The sequence below is a fragment of the Eulemur rufifrons genome, chromosome 29 (genome assembly GCF_041146395.1).
Source record: "Eulemur rufifrons isolate Redbay chromosome 29, OSU_ERuf_1, whole genome shotgun sequence".
Classification (NCBI taxonomy): Eukaryota; Metazoa; Chordata; class Mammalia; order Primates; family Lemuridae; genus Eulemur; species Eulemur rufifrons.
This window is the reverse complement of record NC_091011.1, coordinates 81,257,863-81,274,748: the sequence shown is the minus strand read 5'-3', so window position 1 is coordinate 81,274,748 and position 16,886 is coordinate 81,257,863. Positions and strand designations below refer to the sequence as shown.

General features: G+C 41.6%; 1 protein-coding gene across 1 annotated transcript in view; it reads right to left on the bottom strand.

Annotated features, from left to right (window-relative positions):
* MKLN1 (muskelin 1) overlaps positions 1-16,501 on the bottom strand; it is a 272,020-nt gene extending 255,519 nt beyond the window's left edge. The window contains exon 1 of the mRNA XM_069462688.1: positions 16,378-16,501. The gene's annotated coding sequence lies outside the window, so the exon portion shown is untranslated. The remainder of the gene's footprint in view (positions 1-16,377) is intronic.
* Between the last annotated feature and the right edge of the window lie 385 nt (positions 16,502-16,886).

Genomic DNA, 16,886 nt, shown 5'->3' with positions numbered 1-16,886 from the left:
TTGGGCAAGGCGTCAGGATTTTTTATGGCATGGTAGTCTGGAGCACAGCAGTGGCCATCTGGCTTCTGCTGAGACATCTCTTGTGAGCTTACGACCCGACAAGACAACCTCTTGAGTTTTCGCACAGCAACACACCCAATTCGGTTCAACATGTATTTGTTGAGTGCAAGACATGGTCATGTTTTGGTTTTTCATTTATTGGCCCAAATCTGCCTCCTTCCAACCACAGCTCTGTCCTCTGGAGCCACACACCATATAAGCATTTTTCCCCCCCATATAACAGCCCTTTGGCTAACTGAAGATGCTTTTCAGCCGCCTCTAGGATTTTCTTATTTGTTTCACCTTTGGGAAATAATCCAATCTTTATGTGTGTATACATGCGTGTATGTATTTTGTTACCAGCTGGCTGCTGTCCTCTGGATATCCATAGTCTGTCAAAGTCCATTTTAAAAAGTGACACTCAGAATTAGTGGCAATTCTCTCCCATCTGGTATAAGCAGTGTACAAACCAGCAGGAGCATTCTCTCCCTTTTCCAGGACACAGTTCTTCTGTTAATGCCACCTGAGAGTGTACGAGTGTTCCGACAGCCACTGCTGACTTGTGGCGCGTCACAATCTAGCCAGATCCTGAGATCTTTTTGCACTTGAAATGTTGATAAAGTAGGTCTCCCTTTTTAAAGCCAATTGCAGGATTTTACATTTTTTTCTAACTAAATATTGTATTTTTACATTTGATTTTATGAGCCAGGAGTGAAAAAAGGAAATGTTTGGAAGGCAGACAGATCTAGATTCGAATTCTGGTTTTATTATGTAGAACCTGAATGCATCATGTGATCTCTCTGCATCTCCACTTGCTGATCAGTGAAAATAGGATGACCCTTTCTCCATTGCAAAGTGTTCCTGTGGCTGAAACAAGGGCAGTATGATCCCTAATATACGTGCTAACAAATGTTGGTTTCCTTGTCTTCCTTTTCTTCCATTCTCTCACCTTTGTACCCTTAGCAGAAGTACGCCTTTTAAGTCACTGCTCAAGATTAATAAATCTTTCTTTTAATGGAAAGAAAAAACAAGTTGAGCATAACAGGAGCCAAGGACCAAAAGAAGATACTTTAGCATAATAGTTAAGCATATGGGTTCTGAAACCAGACTTCCCGTGACTGAATCTGTGCTCCTCTAATTACTAGCTATCTAACTGGAAACAAGTTAACACACTATCCTGAGCCCTGATTTACTCATCTGTAAAATGGGAATGATAGCAGTACCTGTTTCTGCAGCTGCTGGGGAAGATTCACAGAGTTGACAAATGGAAAATACTTCTGCACCAAACCTTGCACACTGTAAGTACTCAGTAAGTGGTATTATTATTACCACTTAGAAACCTTCAGGTAAATAATGTCCTAGTAATCCATACTTTTTTGTATAATTATTTCATCTATTAATAATACTGTATAATATTGTCCACCAGGATCCCATGAAAACCTTTGTCCGATGCCAGGTATTACAACTATGCCTCTAATCTTCAGAACTAGTAACCTTATCTCAAAAATACCAAACCGGTTATAGGCTCTCAGGCAAATCACTTGACACATTCGGCCTCAGGCTCTACTTCTGTGTAATGGGAATGAAAATAATATTGACCTCAGAGGTCCAGCATAAGGATTACATGACAGTGCATAGGGAGAATAAGGAAATATTAATAATAGTAGTCTGGAGTACTTAACTAAGTGACCCATGTTGGCTCTTGTTGATACCAACTTTCTTTTCCTAAGCAAACTAAGCCTATCAGTCTAGAGGTTCTGGAATCCACAATTTCCCTTCTAAAAACTGGCAAAGTTGCATAAGCCCAGGCACGTGGTACTGCTCCCATTCTCAGTATTCCTCAGAGCATGACTATAATCATACCTGGAAGTTTTTTGTATCCCTGGATATAGTTTATATGGATCAGAAGATTTGAATCTCATTTAAATTTGAAGCTCATCTAAATTTAAATTTAAATCTCATTTAAATTGACTCTCTCATCATTCACCTTGAGCTCCCATTTCATCTTAAATTTCTTTTTTATCCTGACTATAAAAACATGCATGTTAGCTGGGTACAGTGGCTCACGCCTGCAATCCTAGCACTTTGGGAGGCCACGTGGGGAGGATCGCTTGAGCCCAGGAGTTTGAGGTTGCAGTGAGCTGTTGACGACACCATTGTACTCTAGATTGGGCAATAGAGCGAGACCCTGTCTCAAACGAAACAAAACAAAACAAAAATGTGTATCTATTGAAGTGGATTTAGAATATACAGAAATCACAAAAAAAATAAAATCAATTGTGATTCCACTACCGAGATATTACTATTAATATTTTTCTGTGTAACTGTTCAGTCTTTTCTTCTGTGAAAATACATTTAAAAATAAATGACCATCATTTACTGATGTCGTGACATCTTCCGATGTCACGACATCTTCCATAACCTGCTTTCTATCTGATGCATAGATTTCATCATAAGAATATACCCCAATTTATGGAATAATTCTTTTTGGACATTTAGGTTATCTCCAAGTATTCAATATTATAAAGAATGGTGCACTAAACATTCTTCTATATTGAATTTTCTGGGTGTTTCTGGTTATTTTCTTAGGAGAAAGTCTTAAGAATGAAATTATGGTTAAATGGTTTGCGAATGTTAAGGTTTTTAACACACAATGCCAAATTGCTCTCTAGACTGCTGTACCAATTTATACTCCCAATATGGTATGAGTGTGCTTATTTCCCTGCATCTTTGTCCATGCAAGATACCATTTTAAAATTCTTGACAATTTGCTAGGCACATAGGCATCTGGCTTTTACTTTAATTTGTATTTTCTTCAATTACTAGTGAGACTAGACCTTTTTCATTTTCATTGATCAGTTGAATTCCTTTTTTTCTTTTTTTGCCTTTTTATGTTATTTACTCATTCTTCTTTTGAGATGTGTCTTTTTTTGTGTGCAAGAGCTCTTTATATATTAAGGATACTACTCTCTGTCTCATATATATATGTATAGAGAGTTATAGAATCTTTCATGTATCTTTTAATTTGTGCTGTTTTAGCTACATAAGTTAAAAAGTTCTAAGTAGTCAAATACATCAATATTTTCTTTCTTTCTCTCTCCTCTTTTTTTTTTTTTTTTTTTCCTAGAGATGGGATCTGGTTTGTTGCCCAAGCTAGAATCGAACTCCTGGGCTCAAGCAATGCTCTTGCCTCAGCCTCCCAAGAACAATGTTTTTATTTTATAAATCATAAACTATTGCTTGTTCACTCCTGAAGGCCTTTACAACCCTGAGGTCAAGAAATGCTTACACCACTTACATCTTTTCAGCACATATTACTTCTTTTCCATGGGTCATTTTTTCACATTTAACTCTTTAATCTTTCTGAAATGTATTCTTTTCCTTCTTAGCCATGTTTTTTTCACCTTTTTGAATCATAGAGGATGCTTGGCTTCAAGAAACAGAAATTCTAATTCATACTGGCTTAAACAACAAAACAGAATTTATTGGCTTCCATAAGTGAAAACTTCAAAGGCTTCAGGCTAGGTTTGGTCAGGTGGCTCACATGATATGCACAGGACCTGACAGTTTCCTCTTTATTTCTTTGCTTTACTCCCTGGTGACAGTGCCATTCTCAATTGACTCCCCCCCACCCGTGGTCCTGAGACGGTGGCCAAGAATTCCCAGATGTACCTGTTTCTGCATTCACTTCCAGAAGGAAAGTGTCTTTGGCCTAGCACTCCAGCAAAAGTCCTGACATTCTCTTTGATGGGAGTGATGCGGGTCACATGCCTATACCTGAGTCAGACACTGGGGACAAAGAGATGACATTCAGTGACAGGCCACAGGGAGATAAAAGTGGAGTCAGCTTTCCCAGAACCTCATGGCTGCCCCAGAGGAAGAAGCAGCTGGGAAGGGGGGACCACAGGTGAGGACAGCTAAGGTAAGGGCTGTATCTTTCAGTATCAGGATCATTGTTTGTAATAACAAATTACAAATTCTCTGCCACTGGAAAACTCATTTGTTTTACCACTATTAACGTGGTAGATACTAGAGTTAAAATCACGAAAAGACATGGCCTTTTCCCTTTATGTTCAAGCTGCATATGGACAACTTGGGCACGTCACAGTTTCTAGAGGTCTGATCATATGTGGTTGGAACAATTTTTTTCATGGCCAACTGATCTACAGGTTCTCTGAATTTCTTCTTTAATACGGGTTCCATAGACCTAGTAGAAATAGACCACAGCTCCAACTATCCCCTGAATTTATTCTGGTGAAGTTTCTTGCCCCTGGCTACCTGCTCTCTGGTTACTTATTTGGACTGTTCCTTGTCCTTTTTTTTTTTTTTTTCTTAAACTCAGGGTCTTGCCTATATTGCTTCACAATGTCTTTTCCTGATCTGTGATTCCCAGACCTGTATCTTGATCTAAATACCTTCTCAGATGAGCTTTTGATGGGGTCATTCCAAGCTAAATAAGTTGGACCCTAGAGGATCACGCCTTTAAGTCAATCGCTTAAATGACTCCAAAGAGGCAAGACACAGTGGTACACATACACTATGCTCCAGGCACACTTCAAAACATCCTGCCCAGAGCAAGCCATTACCATCTGACCACACCTTAGCCACTGTTCTGAGTAGGTTCATAGCAGTTCCTTTATCTCTTTCTGCATCTTGCCATGCCTGGTCTTTTCAATACACATCTCCTGTCTTCATTCCAGCTCTGTCTGTGATGAGACACCTGCTCAGTCACTTGGCTTTTGTGGGTCAGTAATGGTCTCTCTTTACCCTTCTTAGAAGGTTTTCACCAGTTTTCCTTTCTTGTCCTGTCTCTAGTGTTTGGTACTCTCCTCTTCTTCCATAGTGCTCATCCACTCTCCCCTGCCTGCTCCATAGAGCAATATGCTTCTCCATGTGGCCTTCAAACTCCTTTCTGACTCTTTCCTACCTTTTGCTGGTCACTGGTAACACTGCCACTTCCAGGACACAAAGTGGAACCCCCGTCTGCCAGGTGTGATTAACAGTGGCAGAGCTAAGTGAATAAAATTGACTGTTTCCTCTATTCTAAAACCAACTTATGGTAGGATCCACCACCATTTAATGACTGTTTTGAGAGCTCTCCCCAAAAATACTATCATGTTAAACACACCTATTGAAGAGACATTCTGATTTTAGAAATATTAAAAATGTGGGGGTGGGGAATCTGAACCTTAGAATCTAGGAAGTGCTGTCGTTGAATGATTCTGTTTTTCAGTTAACTATTCATATTTGACAGTTTGCACCATTCAATAGCACTACCTCTTCTTCATTATTATTCTTTACTATAAACATAAGCATAACAAATAGAAAAAAAAAACAGTCATTGTCTTCAATACTTTTCCTAGACCCCAGCTGTCTCTGTGCATTAGGTTCTCTGGCATTATTCTCACAGCTCTGAGCCCTCCTCTCAGAGATAGGGAGATAGGGTCACTCTCTGTTGCACCCAGGTTGGAGTGCAGCGGCACGATGACAGCTCACTGAGCCTCAAACTCCTGGGCTCAAGTAATCCTTCCACCTCAGCCTCCAGGGAGCCCTTCTTTTTGGAGGAGGCCTTATTATATACCCCTTCTGCCTTTTATACATGTCCTTTAAATATATGAGCTTATACGAACACTTCCTGAGCAACTACATTGATCTTTTTAGATGTTCCCCTTTTCTTCATTGAAATCACTGATGTTATAAGATTATACATTGTAATTTCATTCCTACCGAGCTTTATTTCCTAGTTCCTGGCCAGACCGATTCTTGTGTCCATATTTTCTTTTAACTTGCTGGTCTTCTTCGTGTCAGGTTAGCAAGTGCAGAATTGCCTTCTCTGGCTATTACAAGTTCAAGGATGCCTTGGTCACTTATTGTAAGTTGTTGTCACTTCCATTTCCTCAACATATTCTTCTTAGCTGGTTAGAATTTAGCATAGACTAGTACCTCTTCAATAAAAAATTAGTTTATATTTAAGTCATGCCAACCTTACTTGATGCTTACTTTTCAGTGGAATGAGATTGTCAGCAGGTGTCAGATAAATTTAAGTTTTCTGTTACCCCTATATCATGCCCCTGTGCCAATAATTTTGTCATTTGTATTGGGAAAGTATTATTGATGTTGCCATAACAGGATCACAAGGCATGCTAGAACGAGTTGGCAAGACATGACCAGTGGAGAGAGGGCATGAGCTAAGACTGGGGTGGGGGATACTCCCCAAGACACAGGTTGTGAAGACAGAAACCAGCCTGGATTAGGGCTGCTGTGCAGACCTGGTGTCTTATACCAACAAAAAGTTTAGGAAGCTATTGATACCAAGCAGTCCAGCCTTACTCCAGCAGAGGGTTACTGAGGAAGAGTAAGGCACATGTGTCCCACGGTTTAAGGAGCTCACAGCAGGGGTGTACGCACCAGAATACAGCCCCCTGGGGAGGAGGACTGGTCAGAGCTAAGCTAAACAAGATATCAGGGTCATGGTAAAGTAGGGCAGGGTCCCACATCTAGAAGAGCCTGGGATACAAGGCAGAGTGACCCAGGGCTGAAGGGTGGAGGGCAGAGGGTGGAAGCCCAGAATTGGGTGGAGGGGCATGGAGGTATAACATTGGGGATCTGCAGATGACTGAGGCCCCACAGCTGACCTGACTGGAGGCTGGGGAGCTAGAGCTATAAGTAGAGCTCTCAGATAATCCAGCAGCTGGCTTCTCGGAAAGACAATGGCAAGGTGCCTTGTTGTATGCTCCTATGACAATGTCACTTCTGCTTTTATTTTCACCCAAATGTTCTCTACCAGGTGCCAACTCTCAGGTTGGTGGGTTTCCATATGCGTCCATGACTTCTTGACTTACAAGGTTATGCTGCCTTGCCTTTGATTGTGTGTTTTCTTGGGACAAATTATATACCTTCATATCGCCATTGAGCAACAACAGCTACCATTTACTGATCGCTTACCATGTCCCAGGCACCATGCTAGCTGATTTACATACACTATCTTATTTAATTCCCACCACCTCCTTGAGAGGTAGGTAGCATTATCCCCATTTTAAAAAGAGGAAACTGCAGCTTACGTGGTTTATGTAATCAGCCCAAGGTCAAACAGCTGGGATGCAAAAGAGCTCAGACTTAAACTTAGTTTTTGTGACTGCCCATCTGTTGCTTTAAATGACTACACTTATACTTTTATACTGTGGTATACCTGGATAATTCTCACTGAACTTTTGGCCACTACATTTTTCATCTACTTATCTACCTACCTATCTATCCATTACTTATTCTCTTTTATCTCTAACTCCATGATACTCAGTATTATACTATGTAAGAAGTAGATCATTAATATGTATGCACTTACTGAATGAATTAATGCATTTTTAGAATGTGATTAGAATTATTGTGTCCTCTCTTGGTTTGGTGTTTGTAAAGTCAAGTAGTAAGAATTCTTCAGTTTGCTCTATAAAAATACTACATTCATGCACATGTACGAGGACAAAAGGGAGCAAATTGTTCAAAGAATACTGAACTGAGGGGATATACTTTATTGCCAAATATGTCAGATGTAGGCAAATGCATGTATATCTGCAAGTATATTTGAGAAGCTAAAATAAAGATAAAGGAACATACATGAAACCAATTATTTTCTTCAGAAGTCCAAATCTGAAAATCTTTTTCATGGCCGGGCGCGGTGGCTCACGCCTGTAATCCTAGCACTCTGGGAGGCCGAGGTGGGCGGATCGTTTGAGCTCAGGAGTTCGAGACCACCCTGAGCAAGAGCGAGACCCCATCTCTACTAAAAAAAAAATAGAAAGAAATTATATGGACAGCTAAAAATATATATAGAAAAAATTAGCCGGGCATGGTGGTGCATGCCTGTAGTCCCAGCTACTCGGGAGGCTGAGACAGGAGGATCCCTTGAGCTCAGGAGTTTGAGGTTGCTGTGAGCTAGGCTGACGCCATGGCACTCACTCTAGCCTGGGCAACAGAGTGAGACTCTGTCTCAAAAAAAAAAAAAAAAAATGAAATGAAAATCTTTTTCATGACATGATCATATTTGTCTGATCAGAGGTTGCCAAATTACTTGCCCAAAAGCCAAATGCAGTCCACACCCAGCTTTTGTACTGCCTGTGAGCTAAGAATACTTTTCACATTTTTAAATGATTGGAAAAAATCAAAAGAAGAATAGTTCGTGACATGTAAAAATTATATGAAACTTAAATATCAGTGTCCATAAATAAAGTTTTATTGGAACACAGCCATGTTCATTCATTTAAGCATTGTCTATAGCTGCTTTTGCACTACCGTGGCAGAACTGAGTAGTTGGGACAGAGACTATAGGGACAGGAAAGCCTAAAACATTTCTTATCTGGACTTTTAAAGAAAAAGTTTGCTGACCTTTGGTAGAACTAAATAATACAGGATGTCATAACATTTTTAATATTGCTTAAACTACATCTATTATTTTATTTTCTAAAATTTCTAATTCAAGGACTCTCTCTTTTGTTATGTAGAAGATATCCATGTTCTCAGAACAAAGTCAAACACGTTCTCCTTTGATACTCTGTACAGTCTCCCTGATAGCAGCAACATTTTTATGCAGAAACAATAACAGACTAAGAAGCTGATGGTTTCCCTAAGAGGTTGGAAGTCTCTTCCTGCCAGAAGTCATCTTTCCCTATGACGGGAAACTGGGGCTGGGCGGCCCTAGGAGTGGTTACAGTGCATCACATCACTGTGGTGGCACCGAAATGGCTTCTGCAGCTTCCATCAACTGATTCCGGGTGATGTGATGGAGTCAGATAGACGAGGAAAAGAAAATTGCTCTTTTTGTCATCACCCAGGACCTAAATAAAGATAAAATGACTCAGACTAACCAGACATAGGTGAATATTACTTATCAAAATGTCTTGCAGAGGCATTTAACATGACAACAATGTAGTTCTGTGACAGCCCAATCACTGTGTTAGCTCCAGAGTAAAACAAAGGGAGCAGAACCTCCTTGTCTCCTAAGATCAAGTGTGGTTGACGCTACACTTCAAGGGAATCTGCTTATTTATTTATTTTTTAAGACTCAAATGTAAATTCTACTGTCTTTCTATATCTCTGTCGTTCCCTCTGTGTGCCTTTGTGTCTCTCTCTTTTTCTCCAATTTAACAAAAGCTTACTGACCATTTATTATGTGTGAGGCGCAGAGCAAGCCCCGGTGACACAAAAATAAATACAATAATCCTCACTCTCAAGGAGCTCATGTGAGAAACAAGTTAAAATAATCTTCCTTGGCCTTTTGGCAGTGGCAGTATGGAACAACAAGCCGATCCTCCTTAGCACATTCTTCTCTTGGTTTCTTTGGCCCCAGAGTCTCCTGGTTTTATTTCTCTGGTTTCTGATTCTTCGTCTCTACTGCCAGCTCTTTCTTTTCTTTCCAATTTCTAAATGGTCAGAGTTGAGTCCTGGGCCCACTTTTCTTTTGATTCTATCTACCCTCCCTAGGCAATCTTCTTTCAAATTTATAAATCCAGTTCCAGCAGCTCTTCTGGGCTTTAGACCCGCCCATGCCTGCAAGTCTGCAGGGGACATCTTCACTTAGAGTATCTGGTCTTTCCCTGCAATTCTGTCCCAGCATTCTCCATCTTGGCCACTGACACCTCTGCTCCTGCATCCGATCTTGGAAGAACTCTCAAGTCAACCATGACCATGTGACTCCCTCTCCATAACTCACTATTTCCAATCAATTGTCAGGTTCTTTCAAATAACTCTTGACTTTCATCCTTTCTCTCCCTGAGGTTGCCACCGCCTTAATCTGGGCAACCATCATCGCTCACAAGAACCACTGAAATCCCCTCTTACCTGGTGTCCCCCATCCGCTCATCCCCTGCTCTATTTCATCTTGCCAGGGATAATGTTTTTCAGACCAAAAAATGTAAATAGCCTCTTAAAAGGAAATGCAATGTTAGCAAAATACACATGTGGTTCTTCATCTTCACTTTTTTAACTTAGTAATGTATCAGGAAGGTCTTTTCACATCAGTATGCCTAGAATTGCCTCACAAATTTTAACAGCTGCCTCCCTTTCACTTGTATAACTCTACCGTAACTTATTTAACCACTTTTTTATTGATGGCTGTTTTCAGTCTTTAACTACCACTATAAATGATGCTTCAGTGAAGGTCCTAGACGAATCACCCGTCAATATATTTGTGAGTATATCTATTGGATAAATAGCTAAAAGTAGAATTAACAGGTCAAAGGCTTTTGTACATTTAAAAATTGAGTAAGTGAGGCCATATTGCCCTTCACAGTTGTACCAACTTCCACTCCCACTGACAGTATAAGAAAGTGCCTGCTTCCCAGTCTGGCTAGCCAAGTATGTTATTAATTTTTTTTTTTTTTTTTTGTCAACCTGGAATGTAAAAAATAGATCTTACTGCAGTTGTAAGGAGCATGTCTCTTGTAAGAAACGGGAGTATTTTTACATATTTTAAGATCCATTTTATTTTATTTATGTATTTATTTGGAGGCTAGAGTGCAATGGTGTCATCATAGCTCACTGCAGCCTCAAACTGCTGGGCTTAAGAGATCCTCCTGCCTCAGCCTCCTGAGTAGCTGGGACTACAGGCATTGAGCCACCACATCCAGCTAATTTTTCTATCTTTTATAGAGATGGGGCCTCACTCTTGCTCAAGCTGGTCTCAAACTCCTGACCTCAACCAATCCTCCTATCTTGGTCTCTCAGAGTGCTAGGATTACAGGCCACTGCGCCTGGCCCATTTGTATTTCTTTGACTGCAATCTGCTTGTTATATCCTTTTGTCCAGTGTTTCAGAGTTTTTTATGCTTTTCTTATCGATTTGTAGGCGCATTTTGATTCTTCTTAAATAATCTAATTTCCAGACTCTATCAGATATCCTGGTATTTTTAAAAAGTCATAATTTAGTAAATTTTTTATTCTAATAATAAGTAATCATCAAGGGCTAACCCCATTACAGGGGAGCCCATAGGCAGAGGTTATGAATTGACTCACAGAAGTCCCAATTCCTGAAAATAGATTGGTAAGACCGTCTGATGCTGATACTCACACTATTGCATTTCATTTTCCTAACAGCCCTGTGAGGTGTGTAGTCTCATTAACCACAAAGTGAAGCTCAGAGAATGTGAATGCCCAGGGTCACACAGCTAGGAACTCTTCCACTGCTCAAATCTTAAAAGCCTAGTAACCTGTGACCACTGACCAGTCCTCAATCACACCAGACTCCGATTCTTGATGTTTCTAATTTCTATTAATCTGTTGCTCTTCTCTTTTTCCTTCTATAAATGTCCAATGGACATTTTTAAGTGCCTACAATGTGCCAGGAATCCTCATGGGGTTTACATTTTAGAGGGGTTCTCTCAACCATCAGCAACAAAAACAAATAGTAATAAAGTTATACTACTATGAAACAAATACATAGCATTGTTAGAAAGGTAGACAGAGAGGGATCCTTCAGGTGGAGAGGTTAGGAAGGGCCTCTTAGAGGAGGTGACATTTAAACAAAGATCAAAATGACCAAAGAGTATTCCAAGGAAATGTATGGGCCAAGCCCTTTAAAACAAGAGCAAATTCAACGTGCTTGAAAAATAGAGAAAAGGCCAGTGTGGCTGCAGTGGTGGAGAGCGATGGGAGATGAGGTCACAGAGGTGGTCTGGAAGGCTACAGAGGGCTTTGTCCGCCAGCAGAGGAGTCTGGACTCTATCCCAAGTGCAATCAGCAGATATGGAGGCATTCTAAGAGGAGAAGCCATATGATCTGATATGCGTCTTATGATTTGTGTAACTCTAGCTGTGCTGTGGAAAATGGGGACAAGAGCGGAAGCAGGAAAGCCATTTAGAAAGCCATTACAGGAGCACAGAAGAAAGATGATGGTGGTTTGTAGAAGGATGGTAGCAGTGGAAACAGAAAGAGGCATTTTGGAAATGTTTTAGAGGTAGAATTGACCTGAATGCCTCATGGATTGGATGTGAAAACTGAGGGAAAGAGAAGAATCAAGAATGTCTACATGCTTTCTGGCTTGAGCAATTGGTGATGCCATTTAATTTGAGGAAGGCTAGAAGAATCAAGAATTCTACATTACTGTAGTAGTTCCTTCTTTCCCTAAGTAACCTTAACCTCACAGGCCATGAATTTAACTCTTCTCTTCCCAATACTTTTATTTTCCTTCCCTACTTGCCCTTCTTATCTAAAAGTCCTTCTTATCTAAAAGAACTTCCTCTACTTCCGTCCTCTCCTCAACCCACTGCAATTTGGTTACTATACCCATTTTACTATACACTCCTTCTTGCCAAACACACCAATGACCTCCTTGTTGCTAAATGCAAGGACATATCAGTCCCCATTTTTCTTGACCTCCTCTGGTATTTAATACTGTTGATATTTCCTCCCTTGGCTCCTCTGAAACTGCTAGCGCCTGGTCCTCCTTCCTCTCTGGGTATTCTTCCCCTGTATCTTTCTTTCCTTACCTTTCAAATGTTGGCATTTTTTCAGGGTTCCATAGGAGGCCTCTTTTCTTTCTCTACACCTTCTCTCTTGGGGATTTCATCTACTTCCATGAACTATCACTTATTCTGATGACTCCAGAATAGGTCTCTCTTCTAGTTCTAGACCTCCCTGTTCAATTGTGTAGTAGCCAGCTTCACTTTGATATCCCATGGATACTTCAAAGCTAACACGTTTAAAATTAAACTAATCACCTTCCCTCCACAACCTGCTTTTCCTCCTGAGGTCCCCATCTAGCCGAATGTTATCATCGTCCCATTTACCTAAGCCATAAATCTCCTCTCATTATCTCCTGCAGACATAATCAATAATCGCATTCGGTTGGTTCTAGGTCCTTAATATTTTTTGAGTCTTTCCGTTTCCATTCTTACTACCTTAGTTTAGACACCCATCATTTCTTTGCTATAATGCTAAAACAAAACAACCTCCTAACTAGTCTCTTCTGCTTACAGCGTTACTCACACTAATAAATTCTCCAAACAGGAGTGATCTTTCTAAAATGGACACCTGATCACTTCACTATGCTCCTTAAACTTCATCAATGGCTCTCCATTGGCCTTAGAATAAGTTCAAACATCTTAGGAAAACAGACAAGCCTTTTCACAATACAAGATCATGCTAATCTTTCTGGATGTCCTTCAGGATGTCTGCCCTGCATTCACACAATGTATTTACCGAGAACCTACTTGCTGGGCACTGGCCTTCACCCTCAACTCTCTGGGCACAGCTTTTTACCTCGAGGTCTTTACACAGTCTTTTTTTTTTTTTTGCCTGGAATCCCTTTCCCTTTAACCTGCCCACTTGTCTGGCTTACCTTTACTTATCCTTCAGAATTCATCTCAAGATTCATCTTGTGTGTTTGGTCAGTGACCCTGAATATGCCCAGTCAAGGTTTTTATGAGCTCCCCTGTCGATATCATCTCACTGTTGTGTGATCAACTGTGTACTCATCTGTCTCCTCATTATACTCTAACGTCCTTTAGAGTAGGGACTGTGTTATATCCATCTTTGTATACCTAGCACAGTACCTGACACACAGCAGGCACTCAATAATGAATTAAGTGGCAGAGTTGGGTTTCAAAGTCAGGTCTTTTCTCTCCAGCACAAATCTCATATTTCTTCATGCTACTTCTTAATATCTTGAATCTGAAAAATTCTAAAATCTGAGCTAGTTCTATTTTTGCCTATCACTAATTAAAATATAGGCAAATTGATTGTTAGTTCCATGAGGATTCAGTTGATAATTTATTTCTTGTATAACCCTTCCTCCATCATTTCACCACTTTGATAATCAGAGTACTTTGGGTTAACTACATCTAAAATGAATGAAAGGCCGGTGTGGTGATATGCACCTGTAGTCCCTGCCACTCAGGAGGCTGAGGTGGGAGGATCGCTTAAGCCCAGGGTTTCAAGGTCAACTGGGCAACACAGGAAGACCCCATCTCTAAATAAATAAATAAAAGGACTGAAAGGCCTTTCTCTACACTTTTATATCCTTTTGTATCTCTTATCCTGTTGCTTCCACAAACACCACCAAGGGAAGTCCATAAGGAACAAGGTAGATTTTATTTGTGTGGCAACTGACACTAAGAAGTGATGCATCAACAGCAAATCATTTCCCATCATTTCCCCCATGCTCTCTATGGACAGTATTATAGGTTCAGTGCTAAAATTTAACATTGCAAAGTCCAGCTAAAATTGAAATTTTTATGTAGCGAGTTCAATTTATTACAGAATTTTGTAAATGGAAGGAACCTTAGAGATCCTTTAGTCCAGCACTTTCATTTAAGCTTCCGTGAGGAAACTAACATGAGAAGACCTATAATGGCTCACCCAAGGTCACACCGTCTATAGGAGAAGTGGGAGCAAATTTCCTGATGTTCTGTCAGCTGATCTTTCCTCAGTGCCATATATATACCCTTTTCTAAGGGCTTTATTTTCCATCTAAACAAATTAACTACATCAGAATCCACCAGTATTTATATCATGCTTATCTTTATGATATTGTCTTGTGATAGCCTTGTTACAAAGAGGAAGGAACAGGGGAAAAAAATGTCTCTTCCAGGGATATAGAGGAATTGGTAAAAGAGACAATTAGTACACAAACTGATGGAGCTTCCTAATTGTAGTGCAGCCATGTAATCACACTGTGTTCTCCGAGTGCCTCAATGCGAACCCAAGCTGATTTGTCCTTCCTGGGCCTGGATTCCATTCAAGTCTATGCCTTACTTAGTCTAAATGATTTTCCCAGCTTCAGTGTGTATTTTTTGCACTTCATTTTAGAAATATCATACTTAAATCTACTCTCTGCTTGAGTTTGTTTTAGTTCTGATGCTGAGGAATGAAGATTCTGGGTGAAAAAAAATAAGATGCTGGCTTTTTCTATGCTTTACACTTCAAGAATGGTTTTCTCAAATGACCACTGGCAGTCTACTTTATTCCTCAAATGATGACGTTTTCCACAGGAATTAGAATTTAATTGGGATAATTTGTTTTCAACGGAAAGCAAGGATTTCTTTCCAAGAGGATCAGTTTGATAATGTTTTACCAGCTATTGCTACGAGACCAAATATAAACCAGTTCTGAGAAACAGGAAGTGAACCTGACTGGTCTAGGCTGAGTGTCCCTGGCAGTGACGCAAATACAGAAATCAAATTAGGAAAACAAGATATGTGGGTGTGAGGCCATCGATAATAATCCAGGATGCTACAACATAAGCAAGAATGCCTCTAACTCAATGCCATTCATTTTAATAACACTCTGAGCAGTTTGATTTCCACGTAACACGCAGTGATTAGTGAGCAGGATGAGCTTGAGTTCCTTAGCAACAGCATGTGCTTTTGAGACAGTCATTAGCCTTTCAGTTAATCCCGTCACCCCCTTCTCAATGTATGACTGACATAAAAAAAATTATGTTTCAGAAAGTGCTTTGAAATTTCTAGGAGTGAAATGAAAAGGAATAATAATAAAAAAAACTTGTCTGGCGAATCGCACTCAGGTGAAAGAAGTAATGTTCCTATGTGCCCAGCCTGTCCCTCCATTCCCCTGCTCTCAGCTGTAAGTTTCTGCATCCCCCGTGGGCAAAGGTCAACGCAGGTGAAATTGCTCAGAGTTTAAGGCAGTCTCATCCAACGTGAGCAGTATTGCAATGTCTCTCAGAACTACAGCTGTGGAGGGGTGAGGAGTGGGGTGGGCATCTTGTGTGGTGGGAAGGCTGACAGCGGGGTCAGCTGGGAGGTAATATAACACATAGTTTTCTTTCTCCTTTAAGCCGATGAATTACCCTGGTCAAAGGAGCCTGGGGAAGGAGGGTGGTGAGGAGAATGGAGCTCTTCTTCCTATTGATTGTTTAATTGCACCCGAGGTTGTTTGTCCAAGGCCACTGGCCAAAAGAATTATTTTCGTGCTAAAGTGAGGTTGGGCAGGTTTCCCATCCCCTTTCCTAGTTTTAAACAAGACAACCCAGACAGCACTGCAAGGCGATAGGAATATACTGTAGGTTGGCTTTCGCTATTCAGCTGCACCCTAAAGCGCCAGGGTGGATGGGATGTTGTTTCTCAAACCCTGAATCATTACCTCCATCTCTGCCCTGGGTTCGGGATGCACAACTCTACCCTCTGTGCTGCCTGGGTCAAGTGCAGGGCGTCATTCGAATAGTAATTATTGCTGCGTTTGGCTGGTCATCCCTATTATGGCCTGGGTCCCTTTCAGCTGGACACTGGGCTCCTTCAGTTTGGCAGAGGTGACTCCTAGGGCCCCCCGCGGTCCCACCTAACCCCCCTGCGCGCTCCCTTCCCAAGGCGACCACCTGCGCCGCCCCACTTACCATCTGCCCCGCGGGGAGGGCCCCCCGGGCTAGCGGAGCCCTCCCTGCTCCCGGGCGGCTCTGAGGGAGCTCGGTGTTTGCCTCCAGCCCTTCGCTACCGGAGGATCAGGTTCCTCCCCTCCTCCCCCTCCAGCTCCGGCGGCCGCCGCCGCCGCCGCCGCCGCCGCCTTCTTGCATGACACAGCAGAACCGCAGCTGCTGCAGCAAGTCCAAGCCATCCGCCCAGGAAGCGCCGCAACCGGGGCTCGGGAGGGGCGGAGGGGGCGAGGCAGGGGCCACAGCCCAGGGGGATTCTTGGCCCCACTGTGCACCACACACTTCCTTCCCAGCCCAGGGGCACGCGAACAAACTGAGGCTAACGCTGACCAGGCCGAGCCGTGGAGGAATGCTGGGCTTGGCGGCAGAAGGGATGGGACCCGAGAGAAGGGTGTGAAGGAGACCCCAGTAAGGGGCAGAACATTTCAGGTAAAGAAAGGTAAGAAGAGGCCCAGAAGTCAAAGGCCAGACTG